The following is a 15,543-nucleotide window of genomic DNA, read 5'->3' as shown; positions in this document are numbered from 1 at the left end:
GTTACCAGTTCTGTTCATTCTACAGAATCATCTTGAGAAAACATACTGTTTTTTATGGACCTGGTATATATCTTAATTAGTTTGAAGAATTTCCCAAACACCTGTTAATATATAGTTCTCCAATTCCAATCTTGTCACGTCCTGTACCAGTGACACAGCACATAGGAGTTTTATTTCTCTTTCTTTCTCTGGGTTGTTCACAACCCAATGAAAGAACAATGGAATGGCATCAAAGAGATCAGGGTTCTTGACTCAGATTTACCATAAAATAATAGTGTCCTCTTGGGAAAATTATAGTTATTCTAGGCCCCTTTCCTTTTCTTTCCTTTGACAGAGCTGCACTAGATGACCCCAAGTAACATTGCACTCTTTGCAGTAGTAGCTTAGATGTTATTGGTTTTCTGAAACAAATGAAGACAATGACACATGAAACTGTGCAACATCTCGGTAACTATGTTTTCTTAGAGTTGCCTCCATTTTACAGATAATAAGATGGCTGAGCACAGAAGTAGATGTCTTGACCAGAGGTTCCAGAGTAGATGGAACTGAGCCTCAAGTTTCCTTCTTTCCTGAAGCTCACTTAGCCAAAACATAGGCTTCTGAATATTAAGCTGTAAAGCATATTATCAGTATGCTTTAAAAGAAGCGGTTCTTCTAGGATTTCCAATTAATAGCAGGAGGTTTTGAAATTCTTCAAAGATCATCTAATTTTGTGAGATTTACAGCTCTATTTTCCTGTCAGGCAAGTTGTATTAGTGCCAGATAATCATGTGAGCTTCTGGATGCTTCTCTGAACCTCTTGAAGTTTTCTTCTTGCTATCTGAAATTCATGCCAGATAAGCCTTTTTCTAGAGCGTATGTACATACTTGTGTGTTTTTATACAGAAAAACGATGCAGTGAGTCAGGACGGGGGTTAAGCCCTCATTCTCAGAGTGGTGTTGAGCTCCTGGTGAAATATAATCATCATTTCCTCAGAATCGAAAAGCAGTTATCTCTAGTTTTTAATCCCATTAACTATTTATACATTTATGTATGATACATGTATTTATTGTACCTACTAGGTGTGTTCTCTTTGGGAAGTACAAAGCTCTTTGAGACATAGGTTGTTCATTTTTTTGTTTTCTCACAAATACTGTGACCTTTTGAGCAGGAAGGTCTATATTTTACTAACATCTAGAACCAGCAGTTAACACGGTGTCTAAGATGTAGTCAATAAATATGAAATACATAAATGAACACATTTTTAAGGAAGGGCCAGGACATGAACAAATAGAAATTTAAAATTTTCAGTCACAAAGCAACCAGAGACATAAAACTGATACAGACAACAAGTGCTACGGTCATTCAAATAAGGCATAGAATAGATACAACAAGGATCTCCTCTATGGCACAGGGAACTCTACTCAATATTTTGTAACAACTTATAAGGGAAAAGAATATGAAAAAGGAATCACTGTGCTGTACACCTGAAAGTAACACAACATTGTAAATCAACTATTCTTAAATTAAAAAACAAACAAACAACAACAACAAAAAAAAACCAAAAGAGGTCATAGAAGTTTTTATGAGATTCCATAAGAGAAGCCAAATGAGGACGGGAGAGACGGCTTTTGAATCAATTCGGAGGAGAAGTTACAGAGAAACTTGTCTTTGACCTGAACTTCAGTTTCCATTAAAATTGCATCGCAGAGATATTACAGATGAAGGTAATCACATAAACTTACTACACTGAGACTTGCAGAGGTTATGAGCATTGTTCAAGGTCCCAAAGCAAGTGCATTGTGGAATCAGAATTTTAAGTGTGGACTAATGAACTAAAAACAAACAAACAAAAAAACAAGCCCTTTCTGTGATACCATGTTGCCTTTGAAGTCGTTATTTTGGTGGGTTGGTAGAAACTGGTTCCAGTGTTTCTTGCAGGAATGACTAGTTCTGTCCCCACCGCGGCCCCCCACCCCCGAGTTGATCCTCAAAGTTTCCTTTAGAATGGACTTGCTAAAATGCAGACCTGCAAGTATTCATGACGCCTGTGTCCAATCATTTCTCCTGCCATTGCCTACTTCACTTCTGGATTATATGAACAATTCACTGTCTTCATTTATGCTTTTCCCTCCTCCAAGAATTCCTTTCTCCCTATGGGGTACCTGGGCAACCCACTTCATTTTTCAAACCTCAGTTTACATATTATGTCTTTTGTGCAGTCTTCTTTTTAGTGTTGTGATCACACGCTCCTTTTTGCTACCCTTGCACTTCTGCATTCCTGGTTGTTGCACTCGCTACACTGTATTGTGATTGTATTTTTTACATATATCTGTGTTCTCCTGGGCAACATTCCTTGGGGCCAGGGACTACCTTTTTTCATCTATTGATGTTGCCTTAGCGTGTTACTTGTTGTGAAGTAGTAAGTTATAAAAATGAGATTTGATTAAATTGAAAATTGTTATGCACATATTAGTTATTATCATTTACAGATATAACAGGAAAAAATATTAATGTTGGTGCTGAAAGTTCACTTCTAGTAAATGGTGGTGGTACATGACTTCACTTATATTATTTTCCCCACTATTTTATATCTTTCTACCTAATATCTCTTCTTTATTTCCATCTCTTTCTGTATTACTAAACCAAGAAAAACAGGGATGAGGGTAGGGCTAGGCCATAGTTGGCTGGAATGGTAAAGAAATTGTGTGGGGTTTTGGTGAGAAAATCCTGAAGCATACAGGTCTGCATCTTCCCTTTTTTTTTTTTTTTTTTTTTTGTGCGGTACGCGGGCCTCTCACTGTTGTGGCCTCTTCTGTTGTGGAGCACAAGCTCCGGACGTGCAGGCTCAGCGGCCATGGCTCAAGGGCCTAGCCGCTACGCGGCATGTGGGATCTTCCCGGACCAGGGCACGAACCCGTGTCTCCTGCATCGGCAGGTGGACTTTCAAGCACTGCGCCACCAGGGAAGCCCCTGTTTGAAGTTTTTTGATAAATAAGATTTGATAACACCGTTTTATAAAAACTTAGTTTGGACATTTCTGAACCTCTTTTCTTGTTTCCTTATGGAAGAAAGCTGCTTTTTAAGGGTTAATAGTAATTCAATGGGGGTAAGATTTACACAGGACCAACCCTAGCATTCATAGTGTGTGGCACAGGAAACAACTTTGAATGGCCATTTCAAGGAACAATATACTTAAGTGTATACAATGAATAAAATGGATGAACTACACAAATTTATGAGTTGAAAACCATAGAATCATAGAATTTTCTCACTGTAAAGGCTCTTACTTTTCCAACTGCTTAACTTCAACCTCTATTAAAGCACTTCAGTAACAGGGAGTTCTTGAGTTTAAAATGCAGTTGGTCCATTTTATAGTTGAAAGGTTCTACTTGTCAAAATATTCATCCTTTTATCAACCTAAACCTGTCTACTTGGTCTAAAATCTTCAGTGTGGGACAGTCTAAACGCTTTTTCATAGGACAACTCCTAAAATAGTTTAGAGCGACCACCTACTTCTCTCCTGGTCTTGCTTCATGTCATCTATTCCCAATTCCTTCAATTACTTCTTATATAACAATATTTTAGATTCCAGACACTTTACTGAATTCATCACTTTCTTCAGTATAATAACTCATTTGCTGAATGGGATATTTTGATCCTAAAGGGATTTGTTTACTGTTTTCCGAAAAGAATTAAAACATAAAATGTCCAATCAACCAATAATTCTTCACCTAACATGATTCATATACACCAATTGATAAGGAAAAGTTAAAAATTCAAATTACTTCATTCTTAAAGAGTGATCATAGTATGTCCTTATTTATAATGTGCAGGAAATATGAATTTTCTTTCTGTGCATCTGTAACAGTGCCCTCTTGCAGGGTACAGAGGATACTCCATTGATACTGCCTAATGATGTGTATGTGATATCCTGATATTTACTAAGAAGTTAGACATTCAAGAGGATTTTTTGTTCCCAACAGACATACATATATGAATTTTTATTCTCTATGTTTTGTGTGTTTCTAACTTTTATTATTCATCTATTGGCACTTAAGTGCATTCACCAAACTGCATCAAAAATATCAAAACAGATTACTTCACTTTACCTTTCATGAGATTATTATACTTATCGACCAGTATCTGAGCCCTTAATATGGGCAAATCATCCTAGCCTGTTAAGCACAGAGGTACAGAGCATGGAGTTGAAAGGGCACACACCAAGATTTGAACAAATTACTTAATCTCTCTAAGTCTTCATTTTTGTATGTGAAAAATGAGAATAATTACAATGATTGAACTCATAAGGTGGATCGTAGAAAACATCTAGGTGCTACATGTAAAGAGCTTGTTTGACTACCTGACAAAAATATCCATTCTTTATTAACATGATGGTGATGATGATGATGGTGATGATGATGATGATGAAGCTACCAGCAGGTGTCCTTATTAGGTCGGTAAGAATGGTGAATAAGCCACAAGATCATGTCTGTGAACATTTGCATTCTAAGGCTACACTGCCTTTGCCTTCCCAACTCCGGCTCCACTCCTCATCTATTTAAACATCTCCCAAGATAGCTCAGGTCTTCTCCTCTATGAAGCTATTCTGAACTACTCCTCTAGAATGAACTTAAAATACATTGCTTGCACTCATATTAATTTATATCAAGCACAAACTTCTGCAGTGGAATTGATTACACTTTATTGCAATTTTTGGCTCTATATCAAGTTGCAACTCTTTTGAGGAAAGAAACTGGGTCTTATTCCTAGAAACGAAAACAGTGACAATCAAATAAGTCAAAAATGTCTAAATCAGCACATTGAAGTTATTTTTTCTAGAATGTTAGGGAAAACACTTAAGGGAAAGTCAGATTCATTGTTGTTCACACAGTCCTAAGAATGGACTTTCTCATAACTTGTATAATTCTATATGTAGCAAGTGAAGATTAATCAATGGCAGGTTTTCCTTCATTTATATTTATATAATCTTAAACTAATTTAAGAAAAGCCATCTCATCCTTCTGAGTTAAGTTACAAACATTAAGCATTTTAATATTTAAATAAGAGTGAGACTAGCTTTCTTCACAATTCTGTGTTCTCATATTTTAAAAGGATGTCAAAATTTAAACTTTTTTGTCTATCATCTTCTTCCAGATTCACTTAAAGTGTGGTTCTTAACATAATCCCAAGTTCTGAAACTAATTGAAGGTTAAATATCTAGTGATTTCAACCTCTTTTGGTCAGCCTCAACATTTCCTTCAAAAATAATTCCCATTGACCACAATATCTATACTTCCAGTCTATTTTTCCCTATAAAAACAAGAAAAAGTTCATGGTGACAGTTCCAGATTCATCCATGAGGGGGCAAACATGTCTCATACACACAATGAAGGGAAAACTAGTAATAAACTAGTTACACTGGGAAAAAAATGGACATGGTGTCAATAGCAAGATTTGCCCCATATTAGAAAGAAAACAGTGATACATATCTGTTTGAAGATAATACATTTGTTTAATTTTTACATTTTACTCCTATTTTCAATGCCAGAGGAAGAACACCTGAAGGATGGTGCTCGGTGTAATAGTCAAACAAATGTCTCTTTAGAGAAAAGAAAAGCACTTGAAAACATTGCAAGCTCTGTTAAACTTATTTCTAGTCTAACAACTTTAACATTAAAAGTAGTCTTGTAAAATGCATTTCTGAAAGACTTTATCAAAAATGCATACCTCACCTCAGATAATGTCACTGAATTAAGGCTCAAGAAATTAGAGACAGGAATTCAGCTGAAAGAAACATGGAGAATTCCTGTGTAACAGAGTGAAATGTGGAGGTTCTAGCTGTGTTTGCCCTTACCGTACCATTATCAGTCAAGATTTTCAGTTTTGTGTTCCAACCTGCAGTTAAAATCAAGTGTAGCTCTCAAGGCGTAATTCCTCAGTTCTCTGCTTACCCTGATTAGAGCCCATGGTCTGTCATTAGAATCACTCTTTTGCAGAGACACTGTGAAGTCCCTTGGCCCTCACTCTTAGTCATATTGGCAGTGCAAAATGCCAGCCCTAGTGAAATAGAACTTATGCCAATTCAGCATCTGGGCCAAACAATTAAACATGGCTGGAGAAAAAAACGAGCAACCTTTCTAATTTGCCTCAGTTAAATTCATAATCATTTTACCCCATGTGAACCCTTAGTACTTAATAGAAAACTGATTGCTTAATCAATTCTCTTTTCTTCTGTCCTAGAGAACAATTTCATAACTCCTCTTTCTTTACGTCTATAGCATGTCTTCCTCTAAATTCTCAGCTGCTTCCTAATTCTCTGAGAATACAGGAGGGATCAAAATCGAATATCCGTGAACTCCAAACACCAGGTCTACCATCCTACCTGGATCTCTCTGAAACCACGTGTTCTGCCTTCCTTCGTCCTTTGGCAGAAGAAATGTTTGTCCTCTGTTCTAAGGCCGAACCCTCTACTCTGCACTGGATACCTCCCTTCTGGCTGAATCAGGGATTTCTCTTCCACTATGTCTCCTCTTCCCTGTATCCTCCATTGTTTGCTCTCTACCAGATGCTTTCACTAGCATGCAGAGATCTAATCCCGCTCATCTTAAAGGGGAAAATTCCTTCTGTCTTCCCACATCCACTTCGAATCATGGCCCCATTGCCCTTCTCCTCTTTAGAGCAAAACGACTCAAACAATACAGCTCTACTTGATGGTTCATTGCCTTATCTCCCACTTACCTATTCTTGTCCTCCCCACTACACAGAAACTGTTCTTCTTAAGGTTATTAGTGACATCTATTATATGTTAGCAAGTCCTATATTAAAGGATCAGTTCTCATCTTCATCTACCAGTAGGATTCATAATAACTCCCTCTTCCTTCTAACACCTACCACTTGGCTTATGAGACAATTCGTCTTATCTCCCTGCTCACTTCTTATATCCTTTGCCGAATCCTCTAGATGATGGAGTGTCTCCTGGCTCAGTCCTTCAACATCATGTATTCTCTGCCTACACCTACTTATAAAGTGATTTCATCTTTAAATCTAGAGACTTTGAATACCATGATGATTTACCGATTTTCATCTACAGCCTTGATAATCTCTTGCTGCTGAAATTCAGACTAGTATATCCAGTTGTCTACTTCACATGTCCACACATGCCATCACAAATTTAGTATGTCCAAAAACAAATTCTTAATCCTCTAAAGTTCTCTCTTGACCATCGCCTAAAAGACCCTAAGTGATTTTTCGCTAACCTAGCTTTCTAACCTTATCTTCTAACAATTTCCCCTTTGATCATTTCACTACAAACCAACTAACCTCCTAGTCTTTGGAACACATAAAGTATAAGCCCACCCACCTGCATACACCAAGCCTCTTTTTCAGTGTATTCATACGGTTTGCTCCCATACTTCTTTCAAATCTCTGCTCAAATGTTCCCTGACCACCCTATATACTTGCCCTAAACCTTTCATCATTACGCTGCTCCTTCATGGTCCTTCCACTAACTAACATGCTATATTTATGTATTTATGGTGGTCTCCTTCCACTGGAACATAAGATCCATAAAGAAGAGATTTATTTGTTCACTCCTAGAGCCTAGTGCTCTAGTGCCTAGAACAGCAGCACATATTAGACACTCCATCAATATCTGCTGAATGGATGAACATCAACTTGCCTGATGACCAAACACAGTTCATTGAAACTTACTTTTTAATCAAATTTCAATTTCCTCTTCTTATAAGCTTAAATTTGATTTGAAAAGTTGAATATTCATTTTTATTAAAAAATGAATAATTATAGAGACATAATTCTTTATAAATACTATTTAATAATCTATTCATTACAATGCAAAAGTTTTATTCAAAGTATACCTTTCTCCAGAAGGGATTTTTTGGTTTTCTTAGATTCTTTAAAAACTTAAGGTTAAAAAATTTAAAGAGCAATGCCTAAGTACATTGTTTTATTTCATGACTTCTACATGATGATTTATTTTTAAAAGGGTTTATTTGAGAATTACTTACACCACACTATTGAATGTATCATATGCCATTTACCAAGCATCTCACTGAAGTACACATACATTTCTCAATTAAATCTAGGCTTCCAATTATAGAATACTACCTGTATTATATAGGTCTGGTATTCTATGTGAACTCCTTACCAGTAAAAACAAGGTGAATTCTTAGCGATGTCTAAAGAAACAGTTACTGTTCTGTTTGTAGTCATTTCCCTTCTTCCATTTTCCTATTTCTGTTACAGATATTCAATATGAAATATCAATCTTCATATGAATGATCATTTTCTTGTACTCTTGTATCCGTGCTTTCATATTAATGCAGGAAATTTTTAGTCCAGCTATAATTACTTGAATGCAATTCTATTTCTATTACTATAGCTTTGTCATCCCTAGACTACATTTGTGCATATTTTACATGATATAATTTCTGGCCTCATTGAAAGGGTAGATGTTTATCATAAAATTTTAAGATTTCTGTAGAGTATGATTAATCAACCTAAGCTGAGCAGCTACCACACACACACACACACACACAAAGGTACTATTAGTATAGAAATTCTCCTCCTACCCTTTCTCATAAGTCAAAATTATGTAAAACAATATTGATTGTCATGCAATGAGTGCCCAATTCTTTCCTAGTAAACTAAATTCCCAGCTTTAGGCAGATCCCTATGTAGTGAAGAGGACAGGAGACCTGGCAGTCAGTGGATGACAGATGCCTGGGCCAAATCACCCTGACAACTCCTCTCCATAATAGATCTGAGAAGCTAATCTCTGCTAAATTGATTTTTTTTTGCATTACGTGGGCTTCTCACTGCTGTGGCCTCTCCCGTTGCAGAGCACAGGCTCCGGACGCGCAGGCCCAGCAGCCATGGCTCACGGGCCCAGCTGCTCCTCGGCATGTGGGATCCTTCCGGACCGGGGCACAAACCCGTGTCCCCTGCATCAGCAGGCGGACTCTCAACCACTGCGCCACCAGGGAAGCCCTGGAAGGGCTCCTTAAACCAAAGGAGTGGTTCTAATGCTGACAGCTTCAGGCACCCAGGGCCTCTGGCTCAGGTTTTCATATTGTCCTTTGCGGAGACGCATGATATCATGAGGCCATTTGATCTGTAATTCCAGAATATCAGAAAGAAATTACTGCAGACCTCAAAGTAATGATCCGAAGATTGTTTTTTAAAAAAGGGTTCTTCAATGAAAAGTCATAGATTAAAAAACTGATCTATTTCACCTCACCCTAGCCACTATTCATTAAATTAAATTATTTGGCAGACTGGTGTATGTCAAGTTCCAAGCAGATAGATTCAAACCGTACATGTCGACGTAAGACATTTCTCATTTCATTTTTTTTCTTTCTCTTTTCCCTATGTCTCTCGCCATGGTATAGCATCTGAAGCAGTTAATTCCTGCCATTTAATATCTTTAATTTTTGTTTTATCCCAAGCACCATCAACATTGATTGTCTTCTATGAGTAAAAAGCACCTGGCAAGAGTACTTTCATGGATGAAGGAGCCTGAATTATCATGAGAAACTATCTATACCTCCAGTGAGTCTGGCTTCACAGAGTGAAAACTATACAAGGAAGGACCATCCAATATGTTATGTGAGTGTCCCAAATCGCCACACTTAATCCCCACTGTCTCGAACAAATTGAAAGAAAAGATTAAACATCTACTTTCACTCTTAAGGACAAGCCTATGTAATAGCCATTGTTCTCCTTGTTTCAAAAATGAGACAAAGTCAGGCTGTGAATGGAAGGATCCCATCCCCAGTCTGTTCAACTACAAAACCCCTGGCCTTCAGGGTCACCCTTGTCTTCTTCTCATCCTCCGTCAACCTTATATGGACCTTTACCTGCAACACTGATACCTAGCAAATCCTTCCCCAACATTATAAATTATTAACCATAAGGTTTAGCATGTTCTCTCTTCCAAGGTATTTAGAACTTTAAAGGACAAAGAAGCCTGCCCAAGTGGACAAAGCGAACACTTATCAAGCATGAGCTCCCAACATTTGCACCAGACAATTTCACATCATCTCCTTATAAACTGACAATAATCTTTGTGAGGTTGAGATCCTAACCTTCTTTTTACTGTGGATCCCTTTGACAATATGGAGTAGCCCATTTAAATAGTCTTAAAATAACACTTTTAAATTCATAAAATATAACACATAGAATCTCAAAAGAAACTAGCTACTATGTTTTAAATGCAGTCATTAGAATATTTTAAAAACCAAATTTGTGATATAGAAACGAATGGGTATTTAAACTCATTAAATAACAAGATACAACAGAGACTCTATTAACTACTATACTTAAAAATAGTGATGTTGGGGTGATGGGTTAACAATTCTGATACATGTGTACTGAAATTGAACAATTAAATAAATATATGGTGGATGGTCGTAGCCACATTTCTCAATATTGAAGTATGAATTTACAGATAAACAAGAGGAGAAAGCTAAACTAATCTCAGCATTAATGGATTATAGTTGCAGACATCAGTATACACTCAGCTCAATATAGATATAGATAGTTATATATAGAAATATTTACTGATATGTGTATATACATGGGTTACTATACATATATATTTCTTTGTTCTCTCAGTGAAGAGAGCCTAATCAAATAATACCCCATTAGCAGCAGCACATCTAGAGCCCAGATCTTGGTTTCTATTACTACTCTCCAATAAAAGGAATCAGGGCTCCTCAGAGAAATGACTAATTCTAGGACTGGGGCAGGAAATACACAAAATGAGCCTGGAGCACCTTGTGGTACCAGAAAGTCAGGAAATGTTAAACACACACACAAACATGCATGCTAAACACATATACACACAGATACACACACACACACAAACTCACACACCCCAAAGGGAGTATGTCAAAGGAGCACAGGCGCCAAAAGCAAAAGCTCCCAATGACCAAAGCTGGAACAATTCAAACAACAAAATAAAGTAGTATTGGATTATAACCCAAAGGATAAAATAGATATCCACGAGTCTATACTGTTATAAATAAATATCAATAATTGAATAAATTAATATTTGGGGGAAATAGACAACTCTGTGTGGAAGAATTCCAAATACTTTATGTACATATCTGTCCTCAAGGAGGTGGATCATAACTCTCCACTCCTTGGGTTTGTGCTTCACACAGTGACTTCCTTCCAACAAGTGTCGTGTGGAAGGGGTGGGGGAGTAACTTTACAGTGGAGAAATCTGAGACATGACCCCAGCCAAGTTATCAAGGTCAACATCAACAGCCAAATCACGTTGACAGCATGTACCCTTGAGAAGATGTTATAAAAAAGGCACTCTATCTGGTTGTCCTCCCAATAAACCATAATCCCAGTCTTACCATGAGAAAAGTATTGGACAGTTTACATTAGTGAGGTATGCTACAAAACACTTGATCACTGCTCCTCAAAACCGTCAACGTTGGGGCTTCCCTGGTGGCGCAGTGGTTGAGAGTCCACCTGCCAATGCAGGGGACACGGGTTCGAGCCCTGGCCTGGGAAGATCCCACATGCCAGGGAGCAACTAAGCCCGTGAGCCACAACTACTGAGCCCATGTGCTGCAACTACGGAGGCCCACGCGCCTACAGCCCGTGCTCCACAACGAGAGAGGCCACTTCAATGAGGGGCCAGCGCACTGCAACGAAGAGTAACCCCCGCTCTCCGCAACTAGAGAAAGCCCGCGCGCAGCAATGAACACCCAACCCAGCCAAAATAAATAAATAAATAAATAAAAAACTGTCAAGGTTATCAAAAACAAGAAAAGCCCGAGAAACTACCACAGCCAAGAGGAGCCTAAGGGGGCTTGATAACTAAACGTAATGTGGTGTCCTGGATGGAAGCCTGAAATGGAATTAAGGACACTAGGCAAAAGCCAAGGAAATCTGAATAAAGTACAGACTCTGGTTAATATTATTGTATTAATATTGGCTCATTAATTGTAAAAAAAGGTACCACACTAGTGTACGGTGTCAATAATAGAGGAAATTGGGAATGAGATATATAAGAACTCTTAATTTTTCTGTATATCTAAAACCATTCTAAAATAGATATAGTCTATTAGATAAAACAAAAAAGGTAATGATGATTTGATTGTAACATCAGAGTAGGGATACTTTGAGATATCTATAAAAAGTGCCTTAGGAAATTGTCTGTGACATCTGCTAGGGATATAGTCACAGGTACTCCTAATATTATTGTGGTTTGTTGTCTGCATTTAGATTTAAAGGACATGCTAAATACTAAATTGCAGTTAGAGGTTAGTGAAATTAAAGATGTAATATTCCCATCCAGATTCCACATACACTTTGATACATATTAAGAATCCCCTGCTCTTTGGTGAGGTCTAATTTTATGAAAGTGAAACTCAGAGAGATGAATTAGGTTGTTCCAGCTTTTAAAAAGCCCACATTCTAGGGTCAAGAATTCTTACTGAGCCTTGTTGAAACTGTTTGCTACACTACCTCCTAATTTTGGAACTGCCAAACAGAGAGTTGGGAACTCTTCCTAGATTAAAAGTACTGCCTTGGCCTTGTGAAATTATACTGTTTAGGTTGCTGGACAAATCCAAGGATAAAACTGGCCAGGACCTAGTGATGGGCAATTCCAAAAGCAAGCTGAATGTGAGAAGTTCACTCACAGAGAACCCTAGTGTCAAAGAGCCTCTCTACTTGGGAATGGCTCAACACTGGGAAAATAAACCCTGGTTCAGCTGTAAAGAGAGCACATCCTTGGCCTTTTTTCCCCCCTTAAGTCCGGAAACTGATGATCTGGTCAGCTTAGGAGAGGGAGGGAGGGAAGGAGGGAGGGAGGAAGATGAGAGAGAGAGAGAAACCTGTTAATAGCTGGTGCCAATTTAAAGAGAGAAGGAAAGGGCTTATTATATACGTATATGCTAATATTATTCTTAAAGCCAATTCTGATCAATCCTTCGGGAAAGAAAGAGATGCAGCCATCTGTTAATGTGGCTTCAGCCTCTTTGTTTTCAAATGTTACAGCTGTCACCAGACCAGCCATTCCACTTGGGGCGAGGCCAGGGGGTTAGAGGGGGAACATCTGTCCAGTAAGGACACCACTAAACAGCAACAGAATCTTGGGGCGACCCCTCTCTCTTTCCTCGAGTGCTTTCGCTAGCCGGTCCTACTTCCCCACTCCTTTGGGAGTTTCCTGTTCCATTACGTAGGCAAGAGGGCGAGAGGTCCCAGCTTTCCTAATTGTGAGTGGTTTGGCTGGGTGTGTACGTGCGAGTAACTGTGTGTGTGGGGGGGGAAGTGGAGCTCGCTACAAGGGGCTTAGAAAAACTAGTCGCCAATTTAAAATATTTTCGGAGTGTTTGAATGATATCTTAAGAGCTAACCCCACTCTCAAATTCAGCGAAATGAACAATACAGATAAGGAAGATGAACAGGGTGGAAAACCCACACAGCGGAATGGAGCCGTCCATGCCGCGGGAGTGACGGGGGAGCGCTCCGAGGAACGGCGCTCTGCAGGGAAAGTCACTCTGGCTCTTCTCTCTCGGTCCACCAGCCGGCGACGCTTCTTCTGTAAAAGCGTTCCTAGAAAATAACCCTACAACCGGGAAGGGTAGCGATCGTGGAGCGCAGTTTCCAGGAGCCGGTGCCCGCAGCCGGGAGAGGCCCCTCTCCCCCCGCGGCTGGCGCGGAATGTGGCGATCCGGCCCGGCGCGGGGGATGACTTCCTGCGGCCGGAGCTCGGCGGCGGGAGCGGCGGGAGCAGCTGCTGCAGCTGGCAGGGGGGGTGGGGCCGGCCGAACTGACCAAGCACAGACCCGGCGCGGCGGCACTGCGGCCCCGGGGCAGCCGGCGCGGGGACATGCGCTGATTCGATCCCTCCGGAGAAGGTAAGCAGCCCGGCTATTATTAGCCTCGGCCACACTGCGCGGTGCTTTCTGCTTGGTTAGTAATGGGGTTTGTAATACAGAGGGAAGAAGGGGAATATCCCTGCCGCCTTCTGCAATGGGAAAAGGAGCAACAACTGGAATTGAAATGTTAATCAGCCAAGTGCTTGAGATTATTGGAGGAGCGGTGTTACTGGGCAAACAAAGAAGGCGGTCAGCCTCTGTAATCTTAAGATAATCAACCATTGCTGTGCCACACTCGCTTAGATATTGAAGAGGATTCAGAATGTAAAATAATTTGAGTTGCACTTTTACGTTGCTACCTTCAACCTTCGCTTGGTTAATTTGTGGTTTGCGAGCAGCAGGTTCTTGTCAGCAGCCTGGAGAAGTAATCGGAAATCTTCCCCCTCCTTTTGCCTTCCTCAGTCTTCTCCCTTTCCAGTTATCAGAATGGGTCTGCACATTTCAACGTCAAACACCCACTTCAATATTGAACCTTTAGAAGGAATCTCAAATTAGAGGAGAAACTTACCTCCTGGAGTTCAGCTTGGGTTGAGCAGCACTTGTCCCCACTTTTCCCTTCATTTACCATCTTCTCTTGTCAATCATTTCATTGATTCCTCCCACCCCCACCCCGGGGATGCTGTGCCCATTAATAAGCCAGCTGTTGTCAGCTCCTGTCCACCACCTCTGTTCCGTGACTGATTTTTCAAGGACCCAGAACGGGCATTGCCTTATACCACGTTTGGACTATTACCTGTGTCCTTCCCCAAAATGCATGGCATGAAAAATCCTTTAAACCCAGTACCAACATGGTTTCCGATAACTCCCTTCATTGCAGTCACTGCAGCTACCAGATGGGTTTCAAGGACAGCAGAATCTGTTGGGGTGTGAGAAAGAGGGCTATACCTACATATTTTACTCCATGTGCATAAGAATAGGTGGAAGTAGAAATGCAACTGTCAGTCTATCCCGTTTTTCTTGAAGCTTTTTTAGTCCAGCTAGGTTGTGAGACACCTAGCTGGGTAGGGTATGGGGCAAGTCCTCCTGCAAAAACAAGCAGTGTATTTGTCCTAGGATTCCCCCAATAACCTAAAAGAGTTTCCAGAGAGGCTTTTCCCACAGGTAGTCAGAAAGCCAGGGGAGGTGGCCAAGGTAAACCTCAGGTTATTTGGGCATCTTCAAGTTAGTCTCCCCTTTTAGGGGTTCTGACCTAGGATTTCCCCACAAACGCCTTTCTGCTGAGCTCAAGTGCCCATTCTTGTTGCCCACCTAGGGATGTACAATTGAATGATATTCTGTGAAATGGTGAAGATTGCTATGGTGGGGATTGCAAATGTGCCACTTCACCAACAGAGAACAGTTGCAGTAAGCCAGACTGTGTGGTGTCTGTGTGCCAATATTCCATTTAAAAAGAGATTTGTTATCTTTAAATCTGAAATTAAAGAGACAGTTTGACTCAAAAGATCATGGATTTTATTTTAACAAATTAAAATAGGAGATCAATGAAAAAGAGGGCCAGGGTTTATAGCTAACCTTCGTACCTTCTTTTTAAATATTGCCTTTAGAACAAGATACTGGTTCTGAAAAATCATGTTACTTCTATTATATATCATTATTGTTTTTCTGATTACAAATTCTCTTTGTAAATACACTTTGAAA

The 15,543-nt window shown here is 39.6% G+C and overlaps 1 protein-coding gene and 1 pseudogene across 13 annotated transcripts in view; one reads left to right on the top strand and one right to left on the bottom strand.

Moving 5' to 3' along the window:
- LOC132483040 (centrosomal protein of 78 kDa-like) overlaps positions 1-15,543 on the bottom strand; it is a 360,457-nt pseudogene that overhangs the window by 71,466 nt on the left and 273,448 nt on the right.
- The window catches only part of LOC132483004 (ferritin light chain-like), a 68,402-nt gene continuing 66,581 nt past the window's right edge, over positions 13,723-15,543 (top strand). For all 13 annotated transcript variants that reach the window (XR_009531043.1, XR_009531041.1, XR_009531039.1 and 10 more), the window contains exon 1: positions 13,723-13,884. The gene's annotated coding sequence lies outside the window, so the exon portion shown is untranslated. The remainder of the gene's footprint in view (positions 13,885-15,543) is intronic.

Source organism: Mesoplodon densirostris (assembly GCF_025265405.1).
Source record: "Mesoplodon densirostris isolate mMesDen1 chromosome Y unlocalized genomic scaffold, mMesDen1 primary haplotype SUPER_Y_unloc_2, whole genome shotgun sequence".
NCBI classification, from domain to species: Eukaryota; Metazoa; Chordata; class Mammalia; order Artiodactyla; family Ziphiidae; genus Mesoplodon; species Mesoplodon densirostris.
The sequence above is the reverse complement of the archived record's forward strand: the minus strand, read 5'-3'. Positions and strand labels throughout refer to the sequence as shown.